The sequence below is a fragment of the Lissotriton vulgaris genome, chromosome 7 (assembly GCF_964263255.1).
Source record: "Lissotriton vulgaris chromosome 7, aLisVul1.2, whole genome shotgun sequence".
Taxonomy (NCBI): Eukaryota; Metazoa; Chordata; class Amphibia; order Caudata; family Salamandridae; genus Lissotriton; species Lissotriton vulgaris.
In genome coordinates, this window is record NC_141695.1 from 1363289631 (window position 1) to 1363308437 (window position 18807).

Below are 18807 nucleotides of genomic sequence, written 5' to 3' on the forward strand. Positions count from 1 at the left end.
ATTACAGGAGGCTCACATTCGACACGCAGAGCTACTGGAAGACCTGAGGCTCCTAGGCTATAGAGAATATACGAACAGGCAGCATGCACAGGCGGATAGAGCTGGCCCCCTCCTTGCCCGCCTCTTACGGGACTCCCCAGTGAGCCACCCCATTCTGAGGATCTTGGACCAAGCAGGAAACCCAACCACCACCCAGGTCAGGATCAACACTGCATTCAGGGAATACTACACAACGCTATACAGTCCCCCACAGCCCCTTCCCGAGGTTGCATTCGAGGCCTTCACGAGGGACTTGGCCCTGCCTCGACTTAATGACGGGCAAATCAAAGACCTTAAGCGCACCATTACTATAGCTGAGATCAGACAGGCCATACGCGCCCTTCCTAAGGGCAAGACCCCTGGGACAGATGGCCTACCAGCCGACTTTTATACAACATACATAGACCTACTAGCCCCACGATTACACGCTATGTATTTGGAAGCTCTGCGGACAGCCACCCTACCACAATCGTCTATGCAGGCGTTAATCACGTCCCTTTTGAAGCCTAATAAAGAAGGGCTTCAGATGGCTGACTATAGACCCCTGTCCCTTCTCAATACTGACTCCAAGATATTGAGCAAGGTGCTGGCATCGAGGCTCGTGCAATATGTACCTCAGCTGGTCCATTCGGACCAATGTGGTTTTGTCCCTGGCCGCAATACAGCCGTGAACCTCAGGCGACTAGCTCAGCTCATGCTCGGTGACCGTGAGGACACGAGCTCCGAAGGCTGCATCTCCCTGGACTTGAAACAAGCATTTGATTCCCTTAGATGGGATTACATGTTCGACACACTGTCGAAATTTGGGATTCCCCCCAAATTCCTCGCTTGGGTCAGATTGCTGTATACAGCCCCCACAGCTAGAGTGCGCACCTCAGGTCATATATCAGCTCCTATAGCTATTGCACGGGGCACCAGACAAGGCTGCCCACTTTCCCCCCTCCTATTCGTCCTTGCCCTTGAGCCGATGCTCTGTAGGCTCCGCCAAATGGCCCCCCGATATGGCGTTCTACGTCATGGGACGGCACATATAGTGTCCGCTTATGCGGATGATATTATCTTATATTTCCGGGACTTGAGGGGCGACTTGAGCCCTGTTGCCCAGGTCTTTGAGGACTTTAGGTCGATCTCAGGCCTGACCATAAGCGAATCCAAATCATATGGATTTACATTTGCAGCAACTGGTCTGGCTACTTCGCTACCCTTCGCCCCCCACGAGTTCCGGATAGCTGAAACCACCTTCAGATATCTGGGGATGCAGATTTACAGGGAAGCAGACCAGATGCTCGACGGTAACCTTGGGAGGGCCATCAGAGCACTGAAGTCGCAGATACAATTTTGGCTCACACTACCACTCTCTATACCCGGCAGAGTGGCGATATCCAAAATGGTGATGCTCCCCCGCCTTCTCTACCACTTCACTAACTTGCCATACCTGATCCCGGCAGCAACCTTTAAGACCCTAGACACTCTACTCATCGAACTTGTGTGGGGGCACGGCCGCAGGCGTATAGGTCTGTCCAAGCTGCAGCTCCCCTCTGACGCCGGTGGCATGGGTTTGCCTGATTTTAGGGCCTACAACTATGCGTGTCAACTACAATGGCTGGCCTTCTGGGTAGCGGGCCGCAATTTTCAAGAGATCAACATGACGGATAGGGAGCATGCACTGGGGAGAATACACACGTTACTCTTGCCCAACTCGGTTATACCGAGGGATGTCCCACCTCTCCTCAAACTGGCGATAACTTACTGGCGAAAGGCATTAAAGTATACGTCCCCGGGGTCGTCCTATGCACCCACGATCCCGCTCTTGGGTATCCCGCTGGCCACGGGGACTCTATCGGCGGACTCGCTGGAACAATGGCATGATGCGGGAGTATCACACGTAGGTGACCTGTTCGCGGAAGAGCACCTATTGTCCTTTGCAGACTTTAGAACTACACATGGAGTCCCTGGAGGCACCTTCCTCCTACACTCTGGCCTTCGCCACTATATCACACATAAGTGGTCCCCTAGGGGCCTAGAGCCAGCTACAAATCCTCTCATCACAATGCACTACCTGATGGGCATGGGCGCCCACCTGACAAGGTGGCTCACTGCTAGTATTAAGAGGGGGAGGGCTTTCGATCTGTCACCACTCCGGGCAGCATGGGAGAGGGACATTGGTAGGCCCCTGAGGGATAAAGAGTGGGAACATATCCTTCAGTTTCCCAAAAAAGTAGCTAGGAACCCCAAGTTTAAGTTCATTCAATCGATGCTCCTACACAGAGCCTACCTGACCCCACGCCGCATACACATGATGTTTCCTGAAGCGAAAAGTAATTGCCCCCGATGTGACACCGAGGACGCAACACTAATACACATGCTTTGGCAATGCCCCAAACTAGGATACTACTGGACCACGGTCCATGAGTCGCTCCAGAAAGCGGGTGCTTTGTCCCGATCTCCTACACTGGAAGGCACGTTGCTGGGGTTGGGACCCTCACAACGCACTAGAACCGTGGCGGCACGTTTCTCGGACCTGGCCCTGTTGCTGGCGAAGCGTGCCATCACGATGAGGTGGAAGTCACCCAGACCTCCCAACCCTGATCTGTGGAGGGCAGAAGTTGTGCGGTGGGGCAAGGCAGAGGGAGTTGCACTGCAGAGGGAGGAATACAGAGGTCTGAGGAAAACGCCAATTTCACTGGACTGGTTTACCATATTAGGTATGTTTGAAACTGGGGGCGACGGGGAGGACGAGGATACAGGTGCCTCTTCGAATGCACAGTAAATGTGTCCTTGGCCGGACTGACATGCACTGCCACTGACCGTGGTGCGCTGTGGTGAGGTGCGTGGGGCCCCCAATTCACAATTCACAATCTCTGTACTAGTCTCGTTCCACCTATGTGTACAGTCGGATGTAGCCATATGTTGTAATTCCGTAAGTGCCCCAGTCTAATGATTGCTCAATCATATGTTTTTGTGAGAGTGTCGGGTGGGTTTGTTGAGGGTGGGGGGAGGGATAGTTTTGACCGGGGTTTGTATATACTGTGACGGTTCCTGTCACCAACAAAATGAAAAATCAAGACAACTATGCAATTATATGTTCTAAGCAACCTTATGTATGTATTACCCTGTTTCCCTCCCGGACTGGAAATTTCTGTGACTGCTTTACCTACTATGCTAATAAACAGATTTTCAAAAAAAAAAGTTGTTGTAATTGGTATTGGTTTCTCCTTTTTTAACCCCTTCCATGCTCATGACGAGCTGAGCTCGTCATGAGGCACAGTTGAGCTGTGCTGATGACGAGCTGAGCTCGTCATGAACAATGGAAAATGAGAAGATCCAGCACAGGGGAAAAATAACCACAGAAGCGATGTGGTTAAGAAAATGTTAGTTTCTATTTTTGAATGTGTGTGTCAAAGGTTATTTTATGCTGATAGGAGGTCTGCCACTTTGTCACAAGGATGTTGTCATCAGTGATGTCATTTGAGATGTCATCAGTGATGTCATGAGTGATGTCACTGACCATGTCATGAGTGATGTAATATGTGACGTCATCAGCAGTGCATTGCACACGCAAGTTATAGTGAGTCCAACTAACTATAACGTGGGAATTTCAATGGTTTTATGCGAGTAAAATTTCAACCTAACTATAACTGGTGTGAAACCTATGGTTTTTTCGGTGAATATATATATATATATATATATATATATATATATATATATACATATATATATATCTGTGTGCAGTTTAATGTTGTGCATTTGGCATCTTGGAAAGCCTTTCTGTTAGAGAGCATTGTGTAAAATAAACCCCCTAGCCTTCTTCTAAGAGAGGGAGTCTTTGAATTTAGTAAAATAAAACCTTTTCCTAAGGGTGTTATTTGTTTTGTGTTAATGTGTCCTGTTTTGTTGGATTTAGCCACCGTGAGGGAGATTTTGAATTATCTGATAGGTGAAGCAAGACAAGGGCCCCCACACCAAAGCCCACCTATTGCACGGTGTCCCATATGGTGTACCTGTCGGATCAATACCATGTGATTTTTCTATTTTCAATGTTCTTACATTTTCAATGAAGATTGATTGAATAAGTATGTCGTAATTGGCCTGGCCGCGTTAGCGATTAGCTGAACCTACACGTTGTCCTCCTTAACTTGGCTATATACGAAAACGCCATTTTGAATACTGTGGCGGCCATCTTAGATCATAAGCGGCCTCGTGGCCGGCATGCCCTTTAGTCCGTTGTCCGTTCCAATGACCACTTCAGTCTGCCCAGCAACAGGCTATTTTTAGTACTGGTCAAGCTTGCACATGCGCAGTCCCAACTGACCAGTAAGCCTTTAGGAATGTGCGCCAAACTGACCAGCGGAGTTGTGCCCCCTCCAATGAGCTGGCAGTGTTCCAAAACATGACCATATATGTACATAAATGTGTTCTGACTTGTGCCGCCTATCTTTTATTGCCCCTAACTGTATATAAATTGGGGTCACACCGGTGTTCGGTGTGATACCTCTTGCATTACCGAAGGGTGCTGTTTGAGTGTACCACCACCCCATGGGGTCTTAATAAACTTGTTCTTTGCCTTTTACAGTTTCCTTGCCAACAGTTCTTGAGTGTAAGTGGGTTATCTTCGGAGCATGTAGGCCTTGGGAACCCTGATTACTTCAAATTGGCGACCACGAAGGGACTCATCGGCGACTCGGATGCCCGAAGGAGAGGTCGTGACGAAGGCTTGGAAACTCGCCATGGACGCGCGCTGCCACGAGTGACCCGAGTCTTGGCTGCCACGGTGTTTTTTCCCTTCCTTCCGATCTGACCTTCCAGGTGGCGCCGGTCTCCGACTGAGTTTTCGAGTGTCTGCATCGCTGAGATAGTGCCGTTTGGCTGATTTGGCTTACAAGACCTTGGCAGTTGGAATCTGGACGTTTGAGAAGTTGGGTAAGCTTTGTGTTCGGTAAGGTAGTCTTCGGACGCTTACTGAAGTTCTATGATTTGTGATCGGTAAGGTAGTCCTCGGACGCTTGCCGAAGTCCTACGATCTATGTTTTTGATTTGAGTTAGCTAACGTTGTGATTTGAGATCTTTGAACGTATATGTGTAGTGCACTTCACATAGGCAGGCATGTAGAGATGTTTCTCTGAACTTTGTTCCTTTTTTCCTCTGAGCGGCACAATCGTGTGAAGTACTGTAAGTGCCATTTTGTGCGGTGTCACGTTTTCGTGATACTTTTCGAACATGCCTGTTTTCAGCACACTCCGAGGGATGTGCTGTCTTGGAGAGGGTACCTCAATTAGGTTAGCAGAAGCACAGCCGGCTCCCCCAGAGGGAACACCAAATCGTGAGATGTATATAAAATTTGGCCTCCCCCCTATAATGTACAGCAAATTATGGCATAAGTATACAAAGTCGGATCCTGAATTGCAATGGCCTCTACATGGGTCGTTCGATTTACGTAAAGTACAGTTTGTGGAACAATGTTTGTTTCAACGCAGGTCTAGACAAAATATGTTTGATTGTGTGCGAATGTGGGAGAAAGCGGTGCGTGAGCGAATGAAGCGTGAAGTTGCCTTGGCGGACAAAGAGCAGCGCAAGGCTGCTCGGGATAAGGCTTTACAGCTTGAGGAGAAAAGGAGGCTCAGGAGAAGAAAGAGAGGGAGGAACAGGAACGTAAATTGCAAACGACTGGTCAATTTCCTATCCGTCGACCGCTTTATCCTGTCCTTAATAATGAATCTGATGATTTTTCATTGCTAGATCGGTCACCGCCTCCGTACGTTTCGCCGACGGCACCAGCTGCAGATTCGGAGGACGATGGACAGGATAAGTCGGAACAGAAGGGGGTATCTGCTCTCAGGTTTACTGCGGACAGGTCCGCACATTTGCGTAGTTGGGCTCGTAAAGTGAATAAGAAGTGTGTTTCTCAGGATCAGTTGCTTACGGAGAAAAAGGCGTGGTCGGATCTTGAATTGATGTATTTTTTATCTAGTTTGGCAGATGAAGTTGTTGCTGCGTATCGTGAACTTTCTGACACGTTAGAACCTAAATCGGTATCAGTGTATCGTGAGAATTTGCTTCAAGGTATCTTTGATCTTTCAGATGTCGATGACCTATTCACGCAACTGATCCAGCTGCGAGATGAAACGACGAAATTACGGGAGGAGCGGAAAAGGAGGCAAAAGGAGTCCGAATTGGAGAATAGCGGGCAGGCTAAGGAGTGTTCTCTCCGTGGTTCAGATAAGAGTTCTGCGTTGCATGTTATGCCTATGCGTGAAGCCGCGCCTTTGTATGTTCCACCAAAAGGGGACGGTACAGATGATGATAAATTATCGAAAGATGCGAAAGGGTATTTTGTATATAACTGGGTATACACGCCTTGGAATAGAGCAGATGTTATGGCATTGAAAAATTCTTTACCTGATCTTCGGAAAAATCCGGCGGCATTTTATGAAGGGGTGGAAGGGGCTATTTCGTCTTGTGTGATGACTCTTGTGGATATAGATTTGTTCTTTGGGCTAATTCTGCCACCTGATATGTGGAGACAAATTCGTAAAAATAATGATGAAACGATACTGGGGGGCACATGGAAAGAAATAAATGCTGCCGATTTAGATAGGGAACCAGCATGTAAGCCTTGTCAGTTGATTCTAGACCTTCCGGCGGCTATTTTGAATAAATTGAAGACGCTTGTTCCCTCTAAAAAGATTGATTGGACTATGCTAACGTCGTGCAAACAGAAACCCGATGAAACGGTCTCAGACTTCTTTACACGCTTCGAGGAGGCATTCCATGATTACAGTGGTCAATCTTTAACAGACGATACGGGCCGGCATTTGTTTGTAGATAAGTATGTGGCTAATCTCCTACCGGAGATTGCAAAACGATTGAAGTCGAGTGAAAGTTCCTGGGCCACGGCGACCCCTGCGTCCTTGTTAACTATGGCTCAGTATTATGAGCGGCAGGAATTGGAGGCTAAAGAAAGTGTTGAGAAAAAGGCGAAGGAATTGAAAACGAAGGTGATGTTGGCGCAGGTTCGGGGAACACAGGGTAGAGGGAATGATAGAGGTAGACGGGGTGGAGGAAATACGTCGTATGGTCGTACAGACATTGCGGAGGATCAGTGCGCTTATTGTAAGGAGTTTGGGCATTGGGCTGAAGATTGTCCGGTACTTCGTGAGCAGCGTAGTCAGCGTGGTCGAGGAGGTGGAAGGTCGAGGGGAGGTTATACGGGAGCGAGAGGTAGCGGAAGTGATCGTGGAAGGGTTGAGGAGAGGGGCCGTGGCCAGGATGAACGAAATACGTTTGATAGGCGGAATCAATATCAGATCTCGGAGGGAGAAAATGTGGAACACCAGGATTATGTGCATGCATAGGACTGCGTAGGATGGGGTAAGGAATCAGTTGAAGTGCCGGTAGATCAGCAGGGTCCATATGTAACAGCGGGTATTCTGGGTTCTACTGATCAATTTCTTGTCGACACTGGGGCTACACGTAGCGCTTTGTCGAAAAACTTGGTTCCGAGGGCTCCCCTGTCTGGCGAAATGATTACATGTGTAGGGTTTGATGGCACACCCTCCCCCAGCCCATTGTCCAAGCCCCTTGCACTATGTCTTGACAAATACTTTAGTTTTGGTCAGTTCTTGTTATCACCCCATACACCAGACAATATCCTGGGTATTGACTTGCTTAAATATTTTCGAGCAACGATACGTTGCGCCCCTGAGGGAGTGCGAGTTATCTTGAATGACAATTATCCTGACCCCGATAGGTTTTACGCCATCTCAGATGTTCCAGCTTTGGCCTCTTTACCACATACGTTATGGGCGACCTCAGATACGGATGTGGGAGAGATGCGTATTCCACCAATACACATTACTGTTAAAGAGGGGGCCCCTCTACCACGAGTACCACAATATAAGATTTCGAGAGAGGGTGAAATTGCATTGACACGTATTGTTCAGGATTTGATTTCTGCAGGGGTTGTAGAGGAGGTCCGTTATAATGTTTGCAATAGTCCTATTCTTCCGATTCTCAAGAGAGACACTGACGGCAAAATCTATCGCTTTATTATTGATTTGCGAGAGATCAACAAAATTGTCATTCCCCAATACCCGGTGGTGTCCCATATTACGACCCTGCTTACCTTGGTTCCACCAACGGCCACCACGCTTAGTGTCATTGATTTAAAGAATGCGTTCTTTTCCATCCCTGTTCATCCAGATAGCAGATACCTGTTTGGCTTTACGCTCAATAATAAATCATATAGATTTTGTCGTGTTCCCCAAGGTTATACTGAAAGCCCTAGCATCTACAGCCAGGCTTTGAAAAGGCAGCTTGATTTGTTTAAATTGCAGTCGGGCGTTGCTCTCATCCAGTACGTGGATGACCTTCTGCTGGCTGCTGACACTTATGCACAATGTGAAGAAAGTACAATTGCGTTGCTTTCCTTTTTGGCACAGAACAATCATAAGGTTTCGAAAAAGAAGCTCCAATATTGTAGACCCCAGGTGACTTACCTTGGTCATCTGTTGTCTAAGGAGGGGCGTGCATTAACATCTGATCGAATTCAAGCAATTCTAGACACACCAGTCCCCTGCACGCAGAGAGATGTACGTGCCTTCATAGGGTTGACGTCCTTTTGTAGACAATGGATTATGGGTTTTTCACACATTATAAAGCCCTTGCTAGCGTTATTGTCTAAAGCTACACCAATGCCCTTAGCATGGACAGATGAATGTCAGAAGGCCTTTGAACAGCTGAGACAGGCCCTTTGTTCCGCACCCGTGTTAGGCACACCAGATTACACGAAACTTTTCACATTGTACGTGCACGAGAATGATGGGTGCGCGTTGTCAGTGTTAGTGCAACTACACGGGGATAAGCAGAGACCATGTGCATACTTCTCTGCCATTCTGGATCCTGTAGCGCGAGGGTTGCCTGGGTGTTTTCGAGCGGTGGCAGCAACAGCAGTGGCCATACGACAGAGTGAGGGAATAGTGTTATCACACAAACTGCTGGTGTTAGTTCCTCACGCAGTAGATGCTCTGCTAAACCAAACAAAGACCCAATACCTTACGAGTGCACGGCTAACAGGATATGAGCTGACACTCTTGGCGCCACATATTACACTGAAAAGATGCGCTACTTTGAACCCTGCCACTTTATTGCCCTATCCAGTCGAGGAGGGTCAGGAAGAAAAACATCATGATTGTGTTTTCCTGACCGAGGAACAGACAAAGGGTCGTGTCGATTTACAGGATGTCCCACTTCCAGATGTGGATGGGGAACTGTGGGTTGATGGATCATGTGTAAGGCTGCCAGATGGTACGACTTCCGCAGCCTATGCGATCACGACACTTAAGACAGTGGTAGAAACAGCTAGGATACCACAAAAATCGGCTCAGGCAGCAGAGCTGATAGCTTTAACAAGAGCCTGCGAATTGAGTACTGGTCTATGTGTGAATATATACACGGATAGTCGGTATGCCTTCGGAGTGGCACACGACTTCGGGCTACTCTGGAGAGAACGTGGGTTTTTGACATCACACGGAGAGCACATTATGCACGGAGAGCTAGTGCGTGATCTCCTAAATGCGCTGCTTGGCCCAAAGAAAGTAGCGATAGTGAAGTGCAGTGCCCATAAAAAGATCACGGATAAAGTGGGCCAAGGAAATGCCTTTGCAGACAGCATAGCAAGACAAACGGCTATGTCTCGAACTAGCTCCCCCATGTACGTGATACAGTCACAGGCTGAACGATGGAGTGATGCTAGGGCAGAAATACTGGATATTCAAAAATCAGCTACTGAATCTGAACTTGCGGCATGGGCAGTAGATGGGGTACTAGATGACGAGGGTTGTTGGAGAAGCAAAGACATGGAGAAGTGGAAATTGCCTGCGGCTTACTTGCAGGCGATGGTCCAGATGTCACATGGACTGGCGCATGTCGGAGCTCTTGCAATCACTCGGCTTTTAACACGAGTTTGGGAACATCCTGAGATTGCTAACACTGCGAAGAGAGTAGTGCAGACCTGCCTGGTTTGTTTACAGCACAATCCTGGAAAGGGGACCCATACTCCGAAAGGAGGCTTCGTTCCACCTTCTGCACCATTTGAGGTTCTCCAAATGGATTACATCCAACTCGAGCGCTGCAATAACCTGAAGTACGTCCTAGTGGTGGTATGTGCTTTTAGCAAATGGGTTGAGGCCTACCCCACGAAAGACAATACGGCTCTGACAACAGCCAAGGTGTTGCTTAAGGAATTCTTTCCTCGCTTTGGAGTCTGTAAATTTCTGTGGAGCGATAATGGGCCCCATTTTGTTGGAAAGATTGTGGAATATGTACTGAAGGGGTTAGGGATTCAGCAGAAGTTCCACGCTGTATTCCACCCTCAGTCAGCAGGTCTGGTCGAGCGGTATAATGCGACATTGAAGCTTAAACTGGCCAAAATTGTGGCGTCTACATCGTTGAAGTGGCCTGATGCTTTGCCGCTAGCACTACTCTCTCTTAGATCAGTACCCCATTCACGAACTGGCCTTACGCCCTATGAGGTGGTGTTTGGGCGCCCGATGAATATCTGGGGGGTGCCTAAGCCTCGATTAATACATGATGTGCCTTGTGTTATGATGAATGACTATCTGGCACGATTAACAAATGATTTGCTCTCTATTCATCAACAGGTTCGAGAAGCGCTCCCTGACAACTCTACTGGAGAGGGCCATGATCTCCGCCCTGGTGACCACGTGATGGTTCGCTCGTTTGAGAGAGCAAGCAGTCTGGAGCCCAGGTGGAAGGGCCCCGAACAGGTCCTTCTGGCAACCCGCACCGCTGTAAGAGTGACCAACAGGAAGCGGTGGGTGCATTCGACACATTGTCGCCGTGTCTCCCCGGATCTGGTGACTCCTGCTGTATTGACCGACTACAAAGAGATCTTGGAGAAAGAAAAGAGCCCAGCTGTGACGTCGGCCGAAGTTGAGGGAGCCTTCCCGGACCACGCTGCTGCCGGACGAGAGCGCTACAACTTGCACCCTCGATAAGAAGATTTTTGTTTTTTAAGACTGGTTGGTTACCGCTCCAGGTTTGTGAAACGGAAACCGGGAATTCCAAGGGGGGGGGATCAGTTCTGCCAGTGTAGCGACACCCGTCTTGGCCCGGAGAAGAAAACAACGGCTACCTCGGAGTTCAGCACCGTATTTTTCCTTTTTTAGGTATACACGCACGTGTATCTGAGACTTTGCGAACAATTTGTGCTATTTAAGACTTTGCACGAACATTTCTGAACTATGGCAACAATGGCTTCACGTGATAAAAAAGTATTGGGTGCCTTTCTTTTCGTTCTGACTATTGTGGTGATAGCTGTTATAGCCTGGGTAGTTGAACTTGTGGTGCCTGTACGTGAACATTTGCTGCCGACTACCCCGGCTCCGTCTGAACATTTTCATTTTACATTACCTTTTCACGAAGAACGTCATAGGCAAACGTATTTAAATAACAGCTTTATTCAGATTCTTCACCACACACATAACATGACCAATACTTCAAATTGTTGGGTGTGTGGGATGTTGCCAGGGCACCAAAAGAGAGGGGGCACCCCACTTATTCCACTCCCGTTTTCACATAATGGATCATGCAAAGCTTGGTACACCCTCCTTTTTACTCTGAGATGGCCAACCAAAGGGGGGGTGCTTTTCCGTTTGAATAAAGTATGTTCCCATGACAAGGATGGGTTTCCACGGGCTGAGGGTACTCGATTTGAATGGGAAGAGTACAGGCCCGATAACGTGTCTGCCCCACGTGTGTACAGCAACCAGAGGAATATTAATGTATCAAGCGCACATGTTATTAATGTCATTTCCACAAAAGCCGATTTATGTATCAGAAATAAGGGTTCAATTGCAGTGGGGAAAAGCGAATGTAATACCACTCTCACTTTTGATAGCCCGAATGGCATCTCATTTGTTGCATCACGGAATACGTATTTTATTTGTGGAACGAAGGGTTACCATCAGCTTCCATTGGGGTGGTTGGGCACATGCTATGTATCGTTTGTACTACCACCTGTATTTATTGCCCCACCAATGTATCACAATGATTACACGTTATATCATGACTTCGTCCTGAATAGGGTTAAGCGAACTGTTGTTCTGGATGACATTGACCAGACTAATACTGCCTTGCAACAGTATGTGGACTTTAATTTGGGACTATTCTCCTTTGTGGGGGCCGCACTGAACAGCCGGAAAATTAGACGACTGACACGTGTTGTCGAGGCTGTAGCAAATGACACTGCCATTGCCCTGGGGAACATTACCGAGGAACTACAGATTTCCAGGATTGTTACGCTCCAAAACAGGATGGTGTTGGATGTCGTTTTGGCTGATCGTGGGGGGGCATGTAGAATTATCGGAAGCAGCTGTTGTGTATATGTCCCGGACAATTCTCCATCTGTTTATGATGCCATCTCCAAGCTTCACAAGATTGCAGCTGAAATACACCCAGACAATGGAACTTGGACACTTTCGGGATGGTTCTGGTCCATGCTTGCTACTTGGGGCTGGAAACTGTTGACGATTCTATGTATACTTGTGGGAGCAATGTTTTTCATATGTCTGTGTATTCAATGTGGCCCAGCCCTATGTTCCATGTGCCTATCAGCTTGCATACCATCGAGACGAGCTCTTGCTCATGACAAAATGATGCTTCATAAAGAAGTAACACAAATTATGTTAATAGATATTGAGGACGAACATCCTGATTATGTTCATTATGAGGTAGATTCAGCTAAACGCTAAAAGGGTCGTCTGTCGTAATTGGCCTGGCCGCGTTAGCGATTAGCTGAACCTACACGTTGTCCTCCTTAACTTGGCTATATACGAAAACGCCATTTTGAATACTGTGGCGGCCATCTTAGATCATAAGCGGCCTCGTGGCCGGCGTGCCCTTTAGTCCGTTGTCCGTTCCAATGACCACTTCAGTCTGCCCAGCAACAGGCTATTTTTAGTACTGGTCAAGCTTGCACATGCGCAGTCCCAACTGACCAGTAAGCCTTTAGGAATGTGCGCCAAACTGACCAGCGGAGTTGTGCCCCCTCCAATGAGCTGGCAGTGTTCCAAAACATGACCATATATGTACATAAATGTGTTCTGACTTGTGCCGCCTATCTTTTATTGCCCCTAACTGTATATAAATTGGGGTCACACCGGTGTTCGGTGTGATACCTCTTGCATTACCGAAGGGTGCTGTTTGAGTGTACCACCACCCCATGGGGTCTTAATAAACTTGTTCTTTGCCTTTTACAGTTTCCGTGCCAACAGTTCTTGAGTGTAAGTGGGTTATCTTCGGAGCATGTAGGCCTTGGGAACCCTGATTACTTCAAGTATAGCCCTTACATCTCTGGCTAGAAGGAACATTTCTTTTTCAGTTCTGCTTAAATTTATTTTCAAGTTATTTAAAACGATGGCAATAAGATTATCATCACCATCAAATACTTTATTCGGCGCTACTGAGCCATAGACGTCAGAGCAAAAAAAAAAGATAAAAACAAATACAGTATTAAACTTCATAAAATGAGAGAAACATTTGTTAAGAATACAGGCAACAAGATCAGTTCATAAAACAAAAAAGTAAAATGTTGGTTATTTGAAAGAAGCTGGTTTTAGAAAACTAAAATGCCTATTGGGCACTTTCCCATCACACTTTCTTTATGTACAGGGGCCATTTACGATGCCGGACGGATCCGAATCAATGTTCGGTCGCAATCCTATACTTTGCTATGAGAGCATGCATTCTGAATCAAATGCCTTCTCTCATAGTAAAGAGAAGAGGTGCAGTTGATCCCTGCACACCATAGCAGGCACCTCAAGGTGCCTGCCACTGCATGCAGGGATCAACGGTGCCCCTAGGCCACAATTCTGCTGCCTTGCACCCATGGTGATCGGTGATTACGATGCGGGTAAGAGGGCTCTGACCAACGGACAGAGCCCTTCCTGCCCACATCGTAATCGGGCCCTAAATTAGGATGAACACGAAGACCAACTCAAAATCTGATTTCACAACCTTTAAATAATGACATTCGCTCAAAGGCTTCCCCAAAAAATAAGAATTGGGATAGTTTGTACATTCTAATATGTCAGCAGTAACACAAATGCGCATATACCTAAGGTACGATAACAAACTTTTTTTAGTTCTATATTCAGAACTTGACTGATACGCCTTAAATTACCTAAACCCACTTGTCTATTAGCACATCTGCAGTATACACAAGTGAAAATTAACATTGGCTATGACATGGAACACTTCTTAATAGACAGCACTAGAAGCTTAAAATTAAAGTATATATATATATATATATATATATATATATATATATATATATATATATATATATATATATATATATATATATATATATATATATGACTTTTTTTAGTAAGATTGTAGATATCTGAGTTAAATGACACAGTTATAAGATCTCTTTCAGGATAGCCTTCATTGCTTGTGTAAAGCCCTGGCAGTACTCAGATTTAGGTAATAAAGTGAAACCAACTGGGTGACCATACCAGCAATCTGAATCTTGATTAGGACAGCAAATAATTAATGCCAGATTAAACTCTTCAAAATAATTACTGGGGCTCTCTATTAAGTCCACGATGGACAAATTGGGCCAGATTCTAAACAAATCATTCAGTGGGGAGTTAAGCAAGAAGTTTCAAGATATAACAAATCAGACCAGAGAAAGGTTGAATCTCAAAAGTGACCTAATGCCCCATAGGTGAGTACTGAAATAAACGTAACTCCGTTAACCGCAATCTTAGGTTTAATAGAAGGGGAATGCAAACTGGTGTGCATTGTATTTAAAGCACAATATAATGCATTACATTTCAATGTTAGGTTGCTCCCTTTAGTTCCCCTTATATTTTCTACCCAAATGCCGAAATAATTATATCCCAAACTTGTTCAACAGGATGATCACCAAAGTGCCCCTGCTACTTCCATTTTTTTTCTTGCGAAAGAGATAACTTTAGTTTTAGTGTAGCTCACTATCAGGGGCTGTATTACATACCGTGCCCTGAGTTGCACAACGGGCGTGTGTGCCCTTTTGCTGTGCTTCCGGAAAATTTTGTAATAAAGAAGAGGCCACAAATGCTTGTGCATCCATTCTGTAATACTGATAGTGCTGATGCACATATATTAAAAGTGCTATCTTGAGATGGCATGCCCTCAATTGCATAGGGATGTGGCCCCATGCAAATGAGGGAATCACTTGTGTGTGCTCTCGCACCGTACTATGGATGTGGATGCAGAGGCGAAGACGCCTCCATATTGTGTCCTGATTGTGTGTCACAAAGAGTTGGCACCCAACCAGGGCGCTCCCTGAGGGCAGCCTGCTGGAGAGATTAAAAGGGGTCCCATTGATCCCCCAGACATCCTCCTGCTGGATGGTACAGTCACTCACTGCATCCTTCTACAGTGGGTCTTTGTCTCCTCTTTAAAGTGCAGGTAGGTTGTCACCTGCACAGAGAAAGAAAGAGCAGCTGCCCACTGCTTTGGGAGCAGCGTTATATTTGAAATAAGGATGCACTGTCCCTGTTTGTGCCCAGTCGTCTCTCAATTTTGGTGGAAAACGCCTTGCATTATTTTTAGAAGAGCCTGTGTCCACCACGTAGCAGCCAAAAATGAGTGGATGCCAAGGCTCACCCATGCATGCAGAAATTGCAGACTCATGATGACACATTTTCATTATTTTGACCTGTAACTCCTTAGTAGGAATAACAATAGATTGTTGACTGAAATGTGTTCATTTCATTGAACTAAAGGAGTCTTCGTATAAAGATATTCCTTGTCTTTTGGACTTAACTTTCTTGCGCTACCTTACCTATTTCTAAATGACTGAACTGCTGCAAGAAAGTGTGTTGAGGACTTACAGACAGTTGATTTGTGAGAGCAGATTTCAGATACTGGCAGGACAAGTCATACACCAACACATTTTTTTGAATGTGAAATGTAGGTGATACCAAAATTTTCTTGTACAAAGACAAATGCCCACCTCCCTTAAAGACTGTTTCTGAATTCAATGTTTCTCAAATACTGTAAATTCTGATCGTAAGTATGAATCTCAAAAGTTTCTTTAGATCCCATCAAAATTAAATCCTTCACTTATGAGCCATCATCACAACCAGGAGATCTCTTCTCTCTCAGGCACTGAATACTTTTGTTCAGATTCTAATATGATAGGCAAAATCCTGGATCTTCCTTGCCATCTTCCTGTGTCGGAAATAAAACTGCTGCCACAGCTCTTGCAGAAGCATCCATATCCACAATGAAATTCTTTGTGGAGCCTGAATGATGCTGAAAAGGAGTCTGCACAAACATCTGTTTTAATTCACTGTCTGACTTGCAGCCAGACTCTAAAATCGCACCTCCCCAAAAAATTCTTTCACACCAGATGCCCAACTGGCGGAAGTTGAAGCGAAAAAAGCAGGTGCGAGAGAAACTCGAAAGACGGGGCATCATCCCCAGGAAGCAGCTGTTACTCCAGGCAAAACTGTTGAAGCCGACTCGGGAGCCCAAGCCAGCAGCAGCTTGTAACCAGCTTGACAGAGAGTTCTATGACATCTGGGCAGAATCCAATCCCTTGGATGATGCTCTAGCAGACAAGGACAGCTTTTACTTGGAACAGACATCGAAGTTTCCAGTGGAGGGACCTGATCGCATGAATGCAAAGCCTTCTCAGTTGCCCGCTGTTGAAGAGATCTATTCTGGGGGGATCATACAACCCAACCTTCGAGTCTCATCAGGCATTGATTTTGCATGCTCATGAGGTAGAGCTGAAATGGGTGGATGTGAAGCTGAAGAGGCAGCTGAGCTATCCCACTATCGACCAAGCCCCGACCAGTGTAACCGTATTACGAGAACTATGTCAAGGTTTGTTGGAAGATTCAGATGATGAAGAATCGAAAGCCAACCCTGTCAAGGCCATGGAGGACAATGAGGACCAAGAAGATGACGATGTGAATAAAGGCAATCCAACATCAAAAGCTGCCATTGGAAAGAAAAAAACTGAAAGGCAGAGGAAACGAGAAAAACAAGAGAACGTTTTGGTTGCCAGGAGGCAGGCGGAGAAAGCCTTGCGGCTGAAGAAGCAGGAGGTCTTCAAGTTACGCTCGATTCGCTCCGAGATGAAGCCGCAAGAGGACATGCTCGCCAAGCGCAAAAAGAAGCGGGCCGCCAAGCACAAAGCGGAGACCACGCAACCGAGGAGGCTCGGAAGACTTAAGTACGATGACCCGGACACAGACGTGCAGTTGAATGAAGAACTGGCTGGATCCCTCAGGGCGCTTAAGCCCGAGGGCAGCATCCTGAAGGACCGATTCAAGAGCCTGAAGAAGAGAAACCTGATTGTACCCAGGGAGCGCGCCAAGTTCAAGCGGAAACATAAGGTGAAATATGTGGAGAAGCGAGCCTTCCGTGAAATCACGTTATAAATCCTTGCCCTAGAAAGGCCTCCATCTCTACCACAGATGCCCTATGGGAAGCTGTGTGCCCGACCACCATTTGTTAAAGAGTTTATAATTGTGTTAAAATATTTCTATTCCAAAAACAAAAAACAAAAAAAAGAAATTCAGTGACAGTGCTGTCAGTCACTCATCTAAACAAAACCCCTTTTCAAGCTCTCCTTTTTAAGGACTTGAGTAATATGACCAACAAACTCTGCAAAGTCTTTGAGAGACTGTTTACATAAGCAATTAGGAATTCACAGAAACTTTAAAGCTTGCAAGACATGGTTAATTCAAAATGGCAGATAAATTATTAGTATCCACAAAGAAGCCAGCAGCATTTAATCTAAATCCTAGAGATTTAACTTCTTCCTTTTCAGAATCACAATGCATTACTTACTCTCTACTCTTTAATAAAGGCTAACAGATGACATTGCTCCTGGGTGCAGCCCAAGCCGGTGATACTGAGTTCATGCCCCAGACAACCACAATGGCTGTATAAGATATGGTAACTGCTTGGTATGGAGAAAACCTCAGTGACTGTTGCCAAAAAGGAGAGGAATACGCACATTTATAGCAACGCTGTCTAGACTTCCTCATGTCGGAGTTCAGAGAACTCACTTTTCCCTGTTATCTCAGAGTCCTTAGACTATGGGGCTGGCACTTCCAAATATAAAACTTTATTATTGGGCAGCCATTCCTCTGTATAATATACTCTTTTTTCCGATAAGCCTACAGATAACACCATGGGAGACATACCTACTCCAATAGAACTCATAATGGGCAGAGATGCATGGGGATGGATCTGGAGATTTCTGAATGATTTCTATTATAAGAAGGTCCTTTTCAAGACGCTGATAGCTGGGTTCAAAATCATGAAATCGGCACACAAAATGCTAGGACTGGGTCGTTGGAATCATTATACAGATTCTATGACAACCCTAACCTGCCAGAAATTTTTAAAGATTTAATAATCAAAAAATGGCAAAATAAAGACCTGACAAAACTTGGTGATTTTTATTTCCTATCCTATAGTGTAGTTCCTATATCCCTAATATGCTCTGCACATCGGAATAATATATACTATAGTTTTGGCATAGGACTGAGGTAAGAAAGGCTCTAGCGAGTACATTAAACTTAATTACTTGTGTGTGCCAGCTAACTCAGAGGTCACCAGAAACGTCTCGAATAAACAAGAAGGGATTAGTCTCTGACAACTGCATAAGCATGACAACTTTGTTTCCCTTAGAGTCTGAACAATATCTTCGTCGTGGAAACAATATATGACCATTTC

The 18807-nt window shown here is 46.0% G+C and overlaps 1 pseudogene; it reads left to right on the forward strand.

Moving 5' to 3' along the window:
* LOC147703703 (ribosome biogenesis protein NOP53 pseudogene) overlaps nt 1–17553 on the forward strand; it is a 54247-nt pseudogene extending 36694 nt beyond the window's left edge.
* The last annotated feature ends 1254 nt before the right edge of the window (nt 17554–18807 follow it).